The following is an 18,982-nucleotide window of genomic DNA, read 5'->3' on the forward strand; positions in this document are numbered from 1 at the left end:
GACTTGTCAGGGATATTAACAGCATATAACAAATGCTGTTTGTGTTCAGTGCAGAAGGAGGCCATTCGGCCCATCAAGTCTGCACCGGCCCTTGGAAAGAGCACCCGACTTAAGCCCACACCTCCACCCTATCCCTGTAACCCCACCTAACCTTTTTGACACTAAGGGGCAATTTAGAATGGCCAATCCACCAAACCTGCACTTCTTTGGACTTGTGGGAGGAAACCGAAGCACCCGGAGGAAACCCATGCAGACACGGGGAGGAAGTGCAAATTCCACACAGTCACCCGAGGCCGGAATAGAATACGGGACCCTGGAGTTATGAGGCAGCAGTGCTAACCACTGTGCCCCCATGCACCGTGTTCAAAAATTGTAAATCACACAATGGTTTACAATGGATTTCCCCAATCACAGAACTCTCCTTGGATTAAAATGCTTGAAACAGGATGCATTAGAAAATAGGTAAAAATATGCATGCTTGGTGTATGCGCATATGAGGGATTCAGTTGTCACTCTCCATATTCCTACCTAATTGATGGTCAGTATAAAGCAAATGTTGCCTCAAATTGTCTTGTGCATTTCAATTGACAGATTACCAAAAACATTTAGATTGACAAAGGGCTTTATTTCCATTCATAAAGCTGGAATGTAAGGCTCATAATTGTTGGCTGATCAGACTTACCCACGTTACTTGGACAAATTCGATTAGTGCAAATCTGACTATAGCCACAAGCTGTTCCAGTGAAGGCAAGGAGACAAAAATGAACTGTCAGCACAAATAATTGAGGCAGGGGACTGGGCCAGGTGAAAAAGTCAGACGGTACAGTACAAGGGGCATTGGGTCAGAAAGAGAGAGATTTTCTAAACTGAGATTTTCTAAACTGTGTCTCTCTTTCTTCAAAGCAGCATCTCCTTTAATGGCTCTCTATAAACCACACCCCTTGTGATAAGGGAGTTTTAACAGAGGATTAACAAATATTCTATTTTGCAGTCACAAAGTGAATTTGACTTTAATTTATTCACACTACATCCTCTCATTTCACAAGCAGAGCTAAGAGCAGAACTGCTGCATATGCTCAAGAATGGATAATGTCGAAGAAGGGAATGACTTTCTTTTCCTAAATTCCTAAAAAGTTCTACTAAACTGAAAGGGGGCTGGATTCTCCGCACCCTGATGCCAAAATCACGGGGCGGTTCTGTGATTCTCTGCCCCCCGAAAAGTGGCGTGCTCAGGGAGTACACCGCGCCGAATATCCACCGCCTCAGGCCATTGCCTGAGGCCAGTCCCGCTATTCTCCGCTATTCTCCGTCCCCGGCCGGCCAAATTCCCGACGCCGTGTTTCTAATGTGGTCCTGCCATTCGGGAAACTCACAAGGCGACTCCAGACTCAGTCCGCGGCCACCACAGTCGAGGGAGGGTTGATCGTCGGAGGGCAGGGGGGGGGGGGGGCCTCATTTGGGACTGGGGGTTTTGTGTGCGGGCGGTGCGGGTTGGGCGAGCGGCCAGTGCGGGGCACTATTTTGGCGGTCCAGGTCCCGGGCTGAGTCCGCCATGGAGCACGGCGCAGCTGCTGCCATGCGAGTGCGTGGCCTCTGACCCGGAAGTACGGGGGGCCGTATCGGCAGCTGGAGCTGCAAGCTCCACGACAGTTGCCTGCTAGCCCACTGCAAGTCTGTGAATCTGTTTCCTTTTGCCGCCAGTTTTCCTGTGTGGGGACATAGTCCCAAAAATGGAGAATCCAGCCCCAGGTCTATTGAAGCAAACAAGCAAATAATGATCTTAAAGTTTATAAAATGTTTTTAGAACAAGCCGTGAGGAGAATTTCTAATTTCTGGCTCTGGTATAATATTTTAGTTGCCTTTATTTGGTCTCCGAAACTGTGCTTTGCTGCAAAATCTTCTAGTTTATGTGTTTTGCCTTGAAGCTGGCTTCTCAGTTGACAGTGCCAACCAGCCAAAATAAAACACAAAGGAACTTCACTTGCTCAGCTAGATCAAGTTCAACAGATCAAAGGGCTCTTTATTTCCAGCAGTTAATTTACGAATGCTAAAATGAATTTCCATATCAATAATACCAGAAATATTAGGTCACACAATTAACAATACAAAATCTCAGACAACCACATATAATAATGAGGTCACAGGACAAATTCAGCCGATTATGGGCACAGGCAAATATTTAAAATGGTTTTAGATCATTTCAACCAGTCGCATTAATTAGCACTCCACAGACCGATTTAAATACAGATCAAAGGCAATTTCTTTAAGTCATCCAAGAGACACAGCTGGCTGATACAATTTTGACCAGAACATCCATTGCTTCTAAAGCTAAATAAAAGACAAAATCTCCCAGTTTTGTCACAAGACGCTGTTCTCTCAGCACGTTACAATGATTGTGGAGGAGTGGGGGTGGGGGAGTGTTGGGAGGTTGGTAGGACGGAGACGGTGCAGTGTTTGAAATAAAAGCTGAAGTCAGTGTGAGCTGGTGTTTGACAGCCTGCACTTAGACAGCAGATGGTGCCTCACGTGAGATTACACTACTCAGTTGAAAATCAGTTGAGGTTTACATTGTAAAACAAAAAGAAACCTTCAAATATTAACGTTTAATGTTACCAACATACCAGGACTAATTATTTTTATTCCTACAAATACACAAGTAACGTGAACTTTTATTGCATTCATGACTTTAAACTCAAGACCCTACACAGAATAGAAGAAGACAAAAATTGTCACAGAGCCAATGATGGGGATACTTAATAATGATAATAAGAATTGCTTATTGTCACAAGTAGGCTTCAATGAAGTTACTGTGAAAAGCCCCTAGTCGCCACATTCCGGCGGCTGTTCGGGGAGGCTGGTACGGGAATTGAACCTGCATTACAAGCCAACTGTTTAGCCCACTGTGCTAAACCAGCCCCTTGAAAGGGCGATTAAAGTCCAAACATGGATCGCTGGGGGCCGTGAAGTTAAATCCATTTGAAAAGGGCTGTGTGAGACTGCAACAAAATACTAGGCGACGTTAACAAACTTGTAGGGCGGAATTTTCCACTCAGTGCACTGGTGGAAGAGTACTGGTTGAGGCAGGTAAACCGGCGTGCAGCTCTTCAGCTGGGGAAACCAGGGTTTCTCCAGATTATCTGGCACACTGTGCACAGAAAATCTGAAGGCGTGGCAGAGTTGGGCTTGATAGAGCCGGCAACGACAGCTCTCTAGAGATTGGGGCCCCTTTATCTGCATTAAAGAAAATATACCACCCCCCGCCCCCTCTCCCCAGATATGGGGAACACGCCACCACACACACTGGGGTAACCCAACTCCCACCCCACGGATACAGGGAACTCTATCCCAGGCGCACCACCCCACACACATAAGGAGAACCCCGCTAATGGAGCACCCAGAGGGCCAGCCCAGCACTGTCCCGTGGCACTGCAACCCTGGCAGTGCCAGGGGAAGTGCCAATGCGCCAGGTCACCCAAGTGCTCTACTTACATATGCACTCTGCCCCTTTCCCCCGCGCGGGCTCCCTCTGACTGCTTCACATTTGCAAAAAGCAATTGTAAACCTCGCCAACGTGATATCAGGTTGGCGATTCTAAATGGCAGGGAAGCCCGTTAATTATATTCAATTTTATTGAAATGAGGTTCCCGCCATAACATCACCAGTGAAGGGTGGGGGAAATCAAAAAACTGGGGCGGGAATCTCCGAGTCCCCGCTGGGTCCCACCTTACCGGCGGGACCAGGCGGCGCGGGCGGGCTGCGGGGTCCTGGGGGGGCGCGGGGTGATCTGGCCCCAGTGGGTGCCCCCACGGTGGCCTGGCCCGCGGTCGGGGCCCACCGATCCGCGGGCGGGCCTGTGCCGTGGGGGCACTCTTTCCCCTCCGTGTCGGCCATAGCCTCCGCGATGGCCGATGCGGAGGTGACCCCCTCCTGCGCATGCGCGGGGATGACGTCAGCAGCCGCTGACGCTCTCGCGCATGCGCGGACTTCCGCCGACCGGCGGAGTCCCTTCGGCCCCGGCTGGCGTGGCGCCAAAGGCCTTCCACGCCAGCCGGCGGGACGGCAACCACTCCGGTGCGGGCCTAGCCCCTAAAGGTGAGGGCTTGGCCCCTAAAGGTGCGGAGAAATCCGCACCTTTGGGGCGGGCCGACGCCGGAGTGGTTCACACCACTCCATCCTGCTGGGACCTCGCAGCCCCGCCGGGTAGGGGAGAATCCCGCCCTGCATCTTGCCTTCGCGAGTCTCATTTTATGATTCTCGTGAGGTTTTGTAACTTAGAATCCGTACTTGCAGAAGGAGGCCATTCGCCCATAGAGTCCGCACTGACCCTCCGCACTGAAAGAGCACCTCACTCATACCCAACCCGTCACTCTATCCCTGTAACCTCATATCTTTGGACACTAAGGGGCAATTTAGCATGATTAATCCACCTAACCTGCACATCTTTGGACTGTGGGAGGAAACCGGAGCACCCGGAGGCAACCCATGCAGACAAGTGGAGAATGTGCAAATTCCACACCGATAGTGACCCAAGGCTGGAATTGAACCCGGGCCCCTGGTGCTGTGAGGCAGCAGTGCCATTGTGCCGCCCTGCACTGCCTTTCAGGCAGGATGGCGCTTGCACTGCCATTCGTGCTCGTAGCGGACACGGACAAGCATTTGTGCGCGCACAATGGGCATTCAAATGGCAAATAAATTTCAATATGGATAGATGTGAGTTGGTACATTTTGTTTGGAGAAATATGGAAGACCCTTTGGAAAATTTGGGCCAAATTTAATTCCGGCGTAGGGGGGCTCACTTGCTGGTTGGAGAGCTGGTGAGAGTCCCTCATTGCCTCCTTTTGGAAGGGCCCGCTATTCCCATCAGCGTCCTGCTGAAGGCCTTCTTCAGGATTTAGGAGCTTGGGCATGCCAATCCCACCCAAACTGCTGGCTAATCAGAGATTGGCAGCTCTCCATTGTATGTCAGCAGCAGAAGCAAAAGTGGAAGTTGCCGGCAATGCACCAACCAGAAGCCCAGGATATTGCTGAAGGACCCAGGCAACTGGTGAGTGAGGGCAGGAAGGGGATTATGGGGAGGGGGAGGCCATCTTGGGCAGGTTTGATACAGGGGAGAGGAAGAAAGGCCAGAAAGAGTCTCTCAGCAGGCCTATCATCCCAATGCTGGGTCCCTGATTAGTGCCTTTGAACGAGGGCCCCGCACTGAGAGCCTGCAAGCAAACCCGATAGTGTTTGCTTTTTGGGCTTCCTGCGTGGCAAGTCCCCTGGTTGAAGTCCAGTGGCAGCGGGATGAGGCCCTGAAGTGGGCATCATTAATTGTTCACTTAAGGGCACCATTTAGTGTCCAGCAAAAAAGCCGTACATGAGCCTCCTTGCCACGGACCTAATCACGCAGAGGAGGCAAGGTGGCAAGGTACCCACCTGCACTCTCCTGCCCAATTTAATGCCCTCTGCCACATAACTACCTGCTGGGGGGGGGGCATTAATTTCTGCCTTGAGACTCGAAACGAGCAAAGGCTTGCATTTATATAGCATCTTTCGCAACCTCAGCACTGTCTAAAGTTGTGGATTTAAGTCCCCGCCGCCCACCTCACCACTCTCTGCATGACCTGAGTACTGATATGAAGGCTAAATGTTCAGTGCAGGACTGAGGGAGTGCTGCACTCTGGAGGTGCCATCTTTAGACTTCCCAGGTGGACATAAGAGATCCCATGGCACTATGTTGAAGAAAAACAAGCCAGTTAGCCTTGACTCCCTGGTCAATAATTATCCTGCAAAGAACATCACAAAACAGATCATTTGGTTAAAGTCAGGTTGCTGTTTGTGGGAGCTTATTGTGCACCAATTGGTTGTCATGTTTCCTACCCTTCAAAAATACTTCATTGGCTGCAAAGTGCGGTAGTCACCACTAGCAGTATTATCTGTTTTACGGTAAGACACGTATAATAGAGGTACATGTGTAAATCCCTGCCTGCTGGCTTCGCCCAGTAGGCGGCGTATAAACGTGTGCGCTCGCCGGTGCTGCAGCCATTCTGGTGGCAGCTACGGGAGGCACAACATCTTTGCTCAATAAAGCCTCGATTATTCCACTACTCTCGTCTTTGTGGTAATTGATAGTGCATCACAAAGCACTTTGGAACATCCTATGCTCATTAAAGATGCAATGCAAATGTAAGTTTTTTTTGAACTGCACTCACTGTAATAAAGTGGGAAACAAATAGAGTAGAGGTGCAAATACATCAAGGGAAATTTGGAAAATAAGATAGCAATTAAAGTGGAATTTGTTAATAAGGATATCCACACCCTCAGCCTAATGTTTTAAAATAGAATTTGCAGCAACTGATCATTCAGCCCGACAGGTTTATGCTGGTATTTATGCTCCACGCAAGAAGCAAGCAGATCTTTGCAATTGCTTCAATCATTCAATGTGGCAGGAAGTTCCACATTCTCAGCATTGACCAAAGAAGTTTCTGTTGAAACCTCATTGAATGCATTAGTGACTATATTTATGTCTTTTTTTTAATACACTTTCGCATCTTCTCTGGAACTACCCTACTAGATTCCATCATAATTTTGAAGATCGTTATCAGGTCATCTGAGAGTGTCTGCAAGAGAGAGGACCCATATCCTGTTTAGTCTGTCCTGACAATTGTACCTTCTTAGTTCTGGTATCATCCCTGTAAATTCTTTTTGCATTTTCTCAGGTGCTTCTGTATTGTTTGTAATTCGAACAGTAACACTGCACAGTACTCAAAGTATGATCTATTCAAAGTTCTATAGAAGATGCCTTTGCAAGTTCCTCCAAATCAAACACCACAAAAAGCAATCCAGCAGCTTCCTCTCCCAAATTTCAAGCCATTATTCACTCAAAACCAGTTCCTCTGGCTGGGCAATGTCATTCATATGTTGTGGAAGGCTATATTAGGGGTATCGCAGTACCTAGGTGGGATGTACCTTATACTGTAGTATGAGTGGTAGACGTTGCCTGCTGGTTCCGCCCAGCAGGCGGAGCATAAGAGTCTGTGCTTCACCCACAGCAGTCATTCTGTACCGGAGCTGCTGGGGTAACTACTTGTTCATTAAAGCCTTCAATTGGACGACAATCTCGCTTCAGTAGTGATTGACCGTGCATCAATGTAATGAACAAAATTGAAGAATGGCTGCTCTCCGCATCAAGCCAGAGTGTCTACAAATCAACCCCCACGCGGCAAATGCAGCAGCAACTTTTAAACATCGGCTGGCATGTTTCAATGGGTACATCAGGACGGCCCCGACTACCGCCATGGAAGAACAGAAAATGCAAGATCTCCACTCAAGGGTGAGCCCAGAAATCTACACGCTTATTGAGATACCCTCAATTACGACTCAGGAGAGAAGATTGATAATTCAAAGGCTTTTCGGGAGCGGGAGAGAGAGAGGGAGCTGGAGCGCAGCGAGTGCAGCTTGGGATTCAGGTAGGTGTTTAAACTTGCCCCCAGGTTCCAGCGGCCTTCATTTCCGGGAGCGGGAGAGAGGGAGCTGGAGCGCAGCGAGTGCAGCTTGGGATTCAGGTAGGTGTTTAAACTTGCCCCCAGGTTCCAGCGGCCTTCATTTTCGGGAGCGGGAGAGAGGGAGGGAGCCGGAGCACAGAGAGTACAGCTTGGGATTCGGGTAGGTGTTTAAACTTGCCCCCAGGTTCCAGCGGCCTTCATTTTTGGGAGCGGGAGAGAGAGAGGGAGCCGGAGCGCAGCCAGTGTAGCTTGGGATTCAGGTAGGTGTTTAAACTTGCCCCCAGGTTCCAGCGGCCTTCATTTTCGGGAGCGGGAGAGAGAGAGAGAGCCGGAGCACAGCTTGGGATTCAGGTAGGTGTTTAAACTTGCCCCCAGGTTCCAGCGGCCTTCATTTTTGGGAGCGGGAGAGAGAGAGGGAGCCGGAGCGCAGCCAGTGTAGCTTGGGATTCAGGTAGGTGTTTAAACTTGCCCCCAGGTTCCAGCGGCCTACATTTTCGGGAGCGGGAGAGAGAGAGGGAGCCGGAGTGCAGCTTTGGATTCAGGTAGGTGTTCAAACTTGCCCCCAGGTTCCAGTGGCCTTCATTTCCGGGAGCGGGAGAGAGAGAGGGAGCCGGAGCGCAGTGAGTGCAGCTTGGGATTCAGTTAGGTGTTTAAGTGTTTGATTTTTACCTCTATTTAAGTTGGGCGGTTCCTAAACCCGAGACACTACACTTGTAGTGTCTCCCACCCTTCCACCTCCTCTAACCTAAGGGGGGTGAATGAATATCAGGTAAGCTCTCTCTTTTCTTTTTCTTTTATCCGCAAGTTATAGCTTCAGATTTTCGCCGGGAGCAGTGGCCAGGGGTCTGTCGGGAAGGTAAGTTTACCCTTTAAAAACTTACCTTGCAGGAGAAGCAGCCTTCAGATATTCGGTGGGAGCAGTGGCCAGGGGTCTGTCGGGAAGGTACGTAGCTGGGAAAAATTTCGTGGGTTGGTAAGTATTGTGAATGGTAAGTAAAATCCTTATTCCTTTCACCTATTCATTATTTGATATTATATTTGTAATCAGTTACGGTAAAGTGTAAAAATGGCAGGAGATCCCAGACACGTCTTATGCTCCTCGTGCTCAATGTGGGAGTTCAGGGACGCGGCCGATGCCCCTGACTCCTTCATGTGCGGGAAGTGTGTCCAGCTGCAGCTCCTGTTAGACCACATGACGGCTCTGGAGCTGCGGATGGACTCACTTTGGAGCATCCGCGATGCTGAGGAGGTCGTGGATAGCACGTTCAGTGAGTTGGTCACGCCGCAAATTAGGATTGGTGAGGGAGACAGGGAATGGGTGACCAAAAGGCAGAGAAAGAGCAGGAAGGCAGTGCAGGTGTCCCCTGCGGTCATCTCCCTCCAAAACTGAAATACCGTTTTGGATACTGTTGGGGGAGATGACTCACCAGGGGAAGGCAGTAGTAGCCAGGCTCATGGCACCGTGGCTGGCTCTGCTGCACAGAAGGGCGGGAAAAAAACTGGCAGGGCTATAGTCATAGGGGATTCAATCGTAAGGGGAGTAGACAGCCGTTTCTGTGGTCGAAAACGAGACTCCCGAATGGTATGCTGCCTCCCGGGTGCACGGGTCAGGAATGTCTCAGATCGGCTGCAGGACATACTGAAGGGGGAGGGTGAACAGCCAGTTGTCGTGGTGCATATAGGCACCAACGATATAGGTACAAAACAGGATGAGGTCCTACAATCAGAATTTAGGGAGTTAGGAGATAAGTTAAAAAGTAGGACCTCAAAGGTAGTAATCTCAGGATTGCTACCAGTGCCACGAGACAGTCGGAGTAGAAATTCAAGAATAGTCAGAATGAATACATGGCTTGAGAGATGGTGCAGGAGGGAGGGGTTCAGATTTTTGGGACATTGGAACCGGTTCTGGGGGCGGTGGGACCATTACAAATCGGATGGTCTACACCTGGGCAGGATTGGAACCAATGTCCTAGGAGGTGCTTTTGCTAACACTGTTGGGGAGGTTTTAAACTAATGTGGCAGGGGGGTGGGAACCAGTTTAGGAAGTTAGAGGTCAGTAAAGAGGCAGCAACTAAAGCCAGTAAGGTACTAGATAATAAACTCAATGTGACTAAGGGGAAGAGTAGACAGGGAAGAGATGGTTGAGGGAAGGGCAAGACTGGCAACTAAATATCCCAGCTTCAGGAGGGATAGAGAGGGAGGTAAAAGTAGAGGTACAAATATGTAGACAGATTATAGAAAAATGTAGGAGCAATAGGGTGATCGTGATGTGAGATTTAAACTTCCCCAACATTGAATGGGACTCATGTAGTGTTGGAGGCGTAGATGGAGCAGAATTTGTAAGGAGCATCCAGGAGGGTTTTTTAGAGCAGTATGAAAATAGTCCAACTCGGGAAGGGGCCATACTGGTATTGGGGAATGATCCAGGTGGTTAAAGTTTCAGTCGGTGATTACTTTGGGAATAGCAATCACAATTCCGTAAGTTTTAGAATACTCATGGACAAAGACGAGAGTGGTCCTAAAGAAAGAGTTTTAAATTGGGGAAAGGCCAAGTATAACAAAATTCGGCAGGAGCTAGGGAATGTGGATTGGGAGCAGCTTTTTAAGGGTAAATCCACATTTGAAATGTGGGAGTCTTTTAAGGAAAGGTTGATTAGAGTGCAGGACAGACATGTCCCTGTGAAAATGAGGGATAGAAATGGCAAGATTAGGGAACCATAGATGACGGGTGGAATTGTGAGACTAGCTAAGATGAAAAAGGAAACATACATAAGATGTAGGCGACTTAAATCTGATGAAGCTTTGGAGTAATATCGGGAAAGTAGGACAAATCTCAAACGCGCAATAAAGAGGGCTAAAAGGGGTCATGAAATATCTTTGGCTAACAGGGTTAAGGAAAATCCCAAAGCTTTTTATTTGTATATAAGGAGCAAGAGGGTAACTAGAGAAAGGATTGGCCCACTAAAAGACAAAAGAGGGAATTTATGCGTGGAGTCAGAGGAAATGGGCGAGATTCTTAATGAGTACGTTGCATCGGTATTCACCAAGGAGAGGAACATGACGGATGTTGAGGCTAAGGATGGATGTTTAAATACTCTAGGTCAAGTCGGCATAAGGAAGGGGAAGTTTTGGGTATTCTAAAAGGCATTAAGGTGGACAAATCCCCAGGTCCGGATGGGATCTATCCCAGGTTACTGAGGGAAGCGAGGGAAGAAATAGCTGGGGCTTTAACAGATATCTTTGCAGCATCCTTGAGCACGGGTGAGGTCCCGGAGGACTGGAGAGTTACTAATGTTGTCCCTTTGTTTAAGAAGGGTAGCAGGGATAATCCAGGGAATTATAGACCTGTGAGTTTGACGTCAGTGGTAGGCAAACTGTTGGAGAAGATACTGAGGGATAGGATCTATTCACATTTGGAAGAAAATAGAATTATCAGTGATAGGCAGCATGGTTTTGTGCAGGGAAGGTCATGTCTTACAAACCTAATAGAATTCTTTGAGGAAGTGACAACGTTAATTGATGAGGGAAGGGCTGTAGATGTCATATACATGGACTTCAGTAAGGCGTTTGATAGAGTTTCCCATGGCAGGTTGATGGAAAAAGTGAAGTCGTATGGGGTTCAGGCTGTACTAGCTAGATGGATAAAGAACTGGCTGGGCAACAGGAGACAGAGAGTAGTGGTGTAAGGAAGTGTCTCAAAATGGAGAACGGTGACTAGTGGTGTTCCACAGGGATCCGTGCTCGGACCATTATTGTTTGCGATATACATAAATGATGGGAACCAGTTTAGGAAGTTAGAGGTCAGTAAAGAGGCAGCAACTAAAGCCAGTAAGGTACTAGATAATAAACTCAATGTGACTAAGGGGAAGAGTAGACAGGGAAGAGATGGTTGAGGGAAGGGCAAGACTGGCAACTAAATATCCCAGCTTCAGGAGGGATAGAGAGGGAGGTAAAAGGGGTGGAGGAGTTGCATTACTGGTCAGAGGTGATATCACAGCTATGATTAAGGAGGGCACGATGTAGGATTTGAGCAATATGGGTAGAGCTAAGAAATAGGAAGGGTGCACTAACATTGTTGGGACTTTACTACAGGCCTCCCAAAAGCGAGCGTGAAGTAGAGGTACAAATATGTAGACAGATTATAGAAAAATGTAGGAGCAATAGGGTGATCTGGACGAAGGTATAGGTGGTCTGATTAGCAAGTTTGCAGATGATACTAAGATTGGTGGAGTTACAGATAGCGAGGAGGACTGTCAGAGAATACAGCAAAATATAAATAGATTGGAGAGTTGGGCAGAGAAATGGCAGATGGAGTTCAATCCAGGCAAATGCGAGGTGATGCATTTTGGAAGATCTAATTCAAGAACGGACTATACGGTTAATGGAAGAGACCTGGGGAAAATTGATGTACAGTGAGATCTGGGAGTTCAGGTCCATTGTACCCTGAAGGTGGCAACGCAGGTCGATAGAGTGGTCAAGAAGGCATACAGCATGCTTGCCTTCATCGGACGGGATATTGAGTACAAGAGTCGGCAGGTCATGTTACAGTTGTATAGGACTTTGGTTAGGCCACATTTGGAATACTGCGTGCAGTGAAGTCGGCACATTACCAGAAGGATGTGGATGCTTTCGAGAGGGTGCAGAGGAGGTTCACCAGGATGTTGCCTGGTATGGAGGGTGCTAGCTTTGAAGAAAGGTTGAGTAGATTAGGATTGTTTTCGTTGGAAAGACGGAGGTTGAGGGGGGGACCTGATTGAGGTCTACAAAATTATGAGAGGTATGGACAGGGTGGATAGCAACAAGCTTTTTCCAAGAGTGGGGGTGTCAATTACAAGGGGTCACGATTTCAAGGTGAGAGGGGGAAAGTTTAAGGGAGATGTGTGTGGAAAGTTTTTTATGCAGAGAGTGGTGGGTGCCTGGAACGCTTTGCCAGCGGAGGTGGTAGATGCGGGCACAATAGCATCATTTAAGATGCATCTAGACAGGTATATGAACGGGCAGGGAACAGAGGGAAGTGGATACTTGGAAAATAGGTGACAGGTTTAGATAAAGGATCTGGATGGCGGCGCAGGCTGGGAGGGCCGAAGGGCCTGTTCCTGTGCTGTAATGTTCTTTGTTCTTAATTACCAGAGAACCAGACAGCTGCCGAGAAGTGTGCTCACTGCACGCTGCCCACTGAACGGAACATTATATACAGTTCCATGGGGGCGGAGCCGGAGGCGGAGTCCCCTAGGGTTCCAAACCCGGTCTTAAAGGGGCCTACGCATTAAAGGTACATGTGCATACAGATATCATTCATCACATTCACCCCCTGTTTTAAAAAAACGCATAGTCCGTCGGGGATGAAATGGAATTATATGTTCAGTCTTTTGGGTGGTCTGATTGTCTGTGTCGACCTTCCAAGCTCCGGTGGTGGTGCAGTGGATACCTGTCGTCCTCGGTGGTGATATATCCGGGAGCACAGTTGTCTGAGCCTTTGCCCGCGTTGGAGCAGGGGGGATATCCGGGGTGACTCGGGTGATTGGTGCCGGCGCTGGCTGGGGGGGCGCTATGGGGGGGGAACGCTGTCGGAGTCGACAGCCGGTGCGGGGAGGGGAGCGTCGGTAGAAGGGGGGGTGTCGGTGGGCGAGCCAGCGGGTGCCAGGTCTCGCAGGGAAACGGTGTCCTGCCTGCCGTCGGGGTGCTCGACGTAGCCGTGTTGAGGGTTTGCGTGTAGTAATTGGACCCTCTCGACCAGCGGATCTGTCTTATGGCTCCTCACGTGCCTCCGGAGTAGAACTGGTCCCGGAGTCGTCAGCCAACGTGGAAGTGAGATCCCAGAGGTGGACTTCCTGGGGTAGACAAACAAACGGTTGTGAGGGGTCTCGTTCGTGGCCGTACAGAGGAGCGACCTAATGGAGTGTATGGCATCGGGTCGGACCTCCTGCCAGCGGGTGGTTGGGAGACTTCTTGACCGTAGGGCTAGAAGGACAGCCTTCCAAACTGTCGCGTTCTCCCTCTCCACCTGCCCGTTTCCCTGCGGGTTATAGCTGGTCGTGCCTTGATTACGGAGGCCATGGTAATTTCGGGGCAGGGGTCAGCGAAGGGTAAGCGGGAGAATTCATCGATGACAGTGAGGAAATAAATATTGCGGTTGGTGGACGGGAGGGGCCCTTTGAAGTCCACGCTTAGTCGCTCAAAGGGCCCAGAGGCCTTTACCAGCGGGCCCTGTCTGGTCTGTAGAAGTGCGGTTTGCACTCCGCGCAGATTTGGCAAGCCTTGGTCATGGCCTTGACTTCCTCGGTGGAGTAAGGTAGGTTGTGGGACTTGATGAAATGGGCAAGCCGGGTGACCCCCGGGTGGCAGAGGTCATCATGGATGGCCTTCAAGCGGTCTTTTTGTGTGTTGGCGCACGTGCCGCGGGACAGGGCATCTGGGGACTTGTTGAGCATCGCCGGACGATATGTAATATCGTACGTGTAGGTGGAGAGTTCGATCCTCCACCTCAGAATTTTATCATTCTTTATTTTGCCCCGTTGTGCGTTATCGAATATAAAGGCGACCGACTGTTGGTTGGTGACGAGGGCGAGGTAGTGCCTCTATTGCCACACGGCCTCCACTATGGCTTGTGCCTCCTTCTCGACTGCAGAGTGTCGAATTTCCAAGGCGGTGAGGGTTCGGGAGAAGAACGCTACTGGTCTGCCTGCCTGGTTGAGGGTAGCAGCCAGGGCGACGTCTGATGCGTCGCTTTCTACCTGGAAGTGAATGGTTTCGTCCACCGCGTGCATGGCGGCCTTGATGATATCAGCCTTGATACGACTGAAGGCCGACTGAGCCTCAGCCGTCAGGGGAAAAACCGTGGTCTTAATGAGTGGCCGGGCTTTGTCCGCATATCTGGGGACCCACTGGGCATAATAGGAAAAGAGCCCCAGGCACCGCTTGAGTGCCTTGAGGCTACGGGGGAGGGGAAGTTCCTTAAGGGGTCTGGGCCTAGGACCCCGTTTTCCACGACATAGCCGAGGATGGCTAGCTGGGTTGTGTGGAAAACGCATTTCTCTTTGTTGTATGTCAGATTGAGGGCCCGGGCGGTCTGGAGGAACTTCCTCAGGTTTGCGTCGTGGCCCTGCTGGTCATGGCCGCAGATGGTGACGTTGTCCAAGTAAGGGTATGTAGCCCGTAAGCCGTACTTGTCCACCATTTGATCCATCGCCCTTTGGAAAACGGAGACTCAGTTTGTGACGCCAAAAGGGAACCTGAGGAAGTGGAAGAGCCAACCGGCTGCTTCGAAGGCCGTATAGGGGTGGTCCTCTGGGTGGATAGGGAGTTGATGATCGGCAGATTTTAGGTCGACCGTGGAGAATACTCAATACTGGCCGATTTGGTTCACCATTTCTGCTATGCGGGGAAGTGGGTACGCATCGAGTTGCGTAAAGCGGTTTATGGTCTGACTATAGTCCACCACCATACGTTGTTTTTCCCCGGAGCGGACTACCAGTACTTGTGCCCTCCAAGGCTAGCCTCTATGACCCCTTCTTTTAGTAGCCGCTGAAACTCTGACTTGATGAAAGTCATGTCTTGGGCACTGTACCGCCGACTCCTGGTGGCGACGGGCTTACAGTCGGGGGTGAGGTTCGCGAAGAGGAGGGGTAGTGCAAATTTGAGTGTCGCCAGGTTACATACCATGAGTGGGGGCAGGGGCCCTCCGGACTTCAGTGTCAGGCTTCGGTGGCTGCACTGAAAGTCCAGACCGAGCAGCAGGGGGGGCGCAGAGGTGAGGGAGGACATAAAGTGTAAAACGGGCGTATTTGGCGCCTTGAATAGCGAGGTTCGCACCACAATACCCCGTGATTTGGACCGAATGAGACCCAGATGCGAGGGTGATAGTTTGGGAGGTGGGATAGGTGCGCAGGGAGCAGCATCTTACCGTGTCTGGATGGATAAAACTCTCCATGCTCCCGGAGTCAAAAAGGCAGGGTGTGTCGCGGCCGTTATTTTGAACCTGCATCATTGATATTCGCAGGTGCTTCGGCCGAGATTGATTGAGCGTGATCGCTCCTAGTTGTGGGCAGTCAGAGTCCTCAGTTGAGTCGGACTCACAAAATGGCCGCCGGAAGTCACAAAATGGCCACCACCGTCGGTCGCACGTGTTGGGTTTTGAAGATGGCCGCAGCCAAGATGGCCGCCTCCATGACTTGCACGAGGCCGATGACGCATCGGACGTAGGCGTGTCCGGCCGCCGCGCGGCCACGTTGCGGGGCCTGTGGTCCCGGGAGTTTGATTTCTGGGCCCGATGAGATTTTTGTTTCTGGCCTTTCGGCCCAGCCAGGCAGACCTTCGCGAAGTGCCCCTTCTTTCCGCATTCGTTGCAGATAGCGGAGCGGTCCGGGCAACGCGGGCGTGAGTGCTGGCCTTGCCCACAGAAATAGCATGGGGGCCCCCGGTGTGAGCGGGTTGCCGCGTGGCGCGGGCCTGAAGCGTGGCCAAGTCTGGGGGGGATCGAGAGGGGTTCGCAAGGTCCGCGGAGTACGTGCGGAGATTATGGTGGGCTGCTTCCAGAGAAGAGGCGAGCATTACCGTGCCTTGGAGGTTCTTAGCTCCGTCTTCTAGGAGCCGCTGCCGGATGTACGTGGATCAGATACCGGACACAAAAGCATCACGAATATGTAAGTTCATGTGGACTTCTGCCATCACCTCTTTATGGTCGCAGTTCCTGGCGAGTGCGGTGAGTCTCTCCAAGCGTTTCTCTGGAACGCTGGCGGCATGTCGAGAGCAAATGCCTGGCGTGTACCTCGTTTATCGGCTTTACGAAGCGCTTCTGTAGGATTTCGACCGCCGTTTTGTACGTCGTAACTTTCTCGATCACGGAGGATAGTCGGTGGCCCACCCGGGCATGTAGTAAGCTCAGCTTGTGAGGTCCGTCAACTTCAGTCTTTGAGGAATTCAGATAGGCCTCAAAACACCGGAGCCAGTATTAAAAAATTTCAGTGGCCTCCGGCGACCGAGTGTCCAAATTGAGCTTCTCCGGCTTTAGACCGCTGTCCATCTTGATGTAGTCTGGTTATTAAATTGAGATACCCTCAATTACGACTCAGGAGAGAAGATTGATAATTCAAAGGCTTTAATTACCAGAGAACCAGACAGCTGCCGAGAAGTGTGCTCACTGCACGCTGCCCACTGAACGTAACATTATATACAGTTCCCTGGGGGCGGAGCCAGAGGCGGAGTCCCCCAGGGTTCCAAACCCGGTCTTAAAGGGGCCTACGTATTAAAGGTACATGCGTATACAGATATCATTCATCACACTTATCGAAGACGCGGACGGTTTCGAGGACGCAATGACTTTGTTAGAAGAGCACTACGTCCACACTGTGAATCAAGTATATGCTCGGCATCTTTTGCTACCAGACGGCAGATCCCAGGGGAATCATTGAACAATTTTTACCGCGCATTGTTAGTGTTAGGGAGAAACTGTAACTGTCCACAAGTCTCAGCCAATGACCACACCAAAATCTTAATAGGGGATGCTTTTGTTGCGGGCATGCAGTCCTTTAAAATCCGCCAGCGACTGCTGGAAAACGACACGCTAGGGCATAAAGAGGCACGGAAACTTGCGCACTCCCTGGATGTAGCCTCCCGCAACGCCCAGGCCTACGTTCCCGACCGCGCAGTACCCACATGGACAGGGTGGAACCCACCCACAGCCGATACCAAAGCACACCTAAATTCCCCACAAGCTTGTACAGTGCGGCAGCCAGGAAACCCCGGGGGGGGGGGATGCTATTTTTGCGGGCAAAACAAACACCCCTGGCAACGCTGTCCGGCCCGATCTGCAATCTGCAAGGGCTGTGGGGAGAAGGGGCACCTCGTGGCAGTATGCCAGGCCCGGTCGGCCGCCGCTGTCTCCACAGGCGAACCGGGCCCTCTGTCATTCCTCTCCTCACAGGCCATGTGCGATTCATGGGGGCAGCCATCTTGGATGACGTCTCAGGACCCCGACTCGGCTGGCCATGTATCGCCTGATGAGATCTCTCCGCTTCTGCCACAACTTGCCTCAGTGACACTGGACCAGTCTCGGCCCCAAACGCTTTCAACCGCTACGACGTCGGTACTCATCAACGGGCACAAGACATCCTGCTTGATCGACTCTGGGAGCACGGAGAGCTTCATCCATCCCAATACAATAAGACACTGCTCCCTCGCTGTACACCCGATCAAACAAAAGATCTCCCTGGCCTCTGGGTCCCACTCTGTGGAGATCCGGGGGTACTGCATAGCCAACCTCACGGTCCAGGGTGTGGAGTTCAATAACTTCTGACTATACGTCCTCCCCCATCTCTGCGCTGCCACACTCTGGGGACTGGACTTCCAGTTTAACCTGCAAAGTTTAACGTTCAAATTCGGCGGCCCCATATCTCCCTCACTGTCTGCGGCCTCGCGACATTCAAGGTCGACCTGCCTTCCCTGTTTGCCAACCTTACCCCCGATTGCAAACCCGTCGCCACCAGGAGCAGACGGTACAGTGCCCCAGGACCGGACCTTCATTCGGTCGGAAGTCCAACGGTAACTAAAGGAAGGCATTATCGAGGCCAGCAACAGCCCCTGGTGAGCTCAAGTGGTGGTTGTAAAGACCGGGGAGAAACATAGGATGGTCATAGACTACAGTCAGACCATCAACAGGTATACGCAGCTCAACGCGTACCCTCTCCCCCACATATCTGAAATGGTCAACCAGATAGCGCAACACAAGGTTTTCTCCACAGCAGACCTTAAATCAGCCTACCACCAGCTCCCCATTCGCCCGGACGACCGTAAGTACACTGCATTCATAGCAGATGGGCGGCTCTACAACTTTCTAAGGGTTCCCTTTGGTGTCACAAATGGGGTCTTGGTCTTCCAACGGGAGATGGACCGAATGGTTGACTGGTACGGCCTGCGGGCCACGTTCCCGTACCTCGACAATGTCACCATCTGCGGCCACGACCAACAGGACCACGACACCAACCTCCACAAATACCTCCATACCGCAAAAATCCTTAACTTAACCTATAACAAGGACAAATGTGTGTTTAGCACCGAACGCCTAGCCATCCTCGGCTACGTAGTGCATGATGGAGTCATAGGCCCAAATCCCGAACGCATGCGCCCCCTCATGGAGTTTCCCTTCCCCACTGCCCCAAGGCCCTGAAATGTTGCCTGGGCTTCTTTTCTCATTACGCCCAGTGGGTTCCCAATTATGCGGACAAGGCCCGCCCACTAATCCAGTCCACGGTTTTTCCCCTATCGGCAGAGGCCCTCCAGGATTTCAGTCGCATCAAAGCAGACATCACCAGGGCGACGATGCACGCAATCGATGAGTTCCTCCCCTTCCAGGTCGAGAGTGACGCATCAGACGTAGCTCTGGCTGCCACCCTCAATCTGGCGGGCAGACCCGTGGCCTTCTTTTCATGAACCCTCCACGCCTCAGAAATCCGCCATTCCTCCATCGAGAAGGAGGCCCAAGCCATCGTTGAAGCTGT

At 50.9% G+C, this 18,982-nt stretch overlaps 1 protein-coding gene across 2 annotated transcripts in view; it reads right to left on the minus strand.

Annotated features, from left to right (window-relative positions):
• Positions 1-18,982, minus strand: part of LOC140426816 (drebrin-like) — a 324,386-nt gene that overhangs the window by 68,268 nt on the left and 237,136 nt on the right. The window lies entirely within an intron of this gene.

The sequence above is a fragment of the Scyliorhinus torazame genome, chromosome 7 (assembly GCF_047496885.1).
Source record: "Scyliorhinus torazame isolate Kashiwa2021f chromosome 7, sScyTor2.1, whole genome shotgun sequence".
In the NCBI taxonomy this organism is placed as follows: Eukaryota; Metazoa; Chordata; class Chondrichthyes; order Carcharhiniformes; family Scyliorhinidae; genus Scyliorhinus; species Scyliorhinus torazame.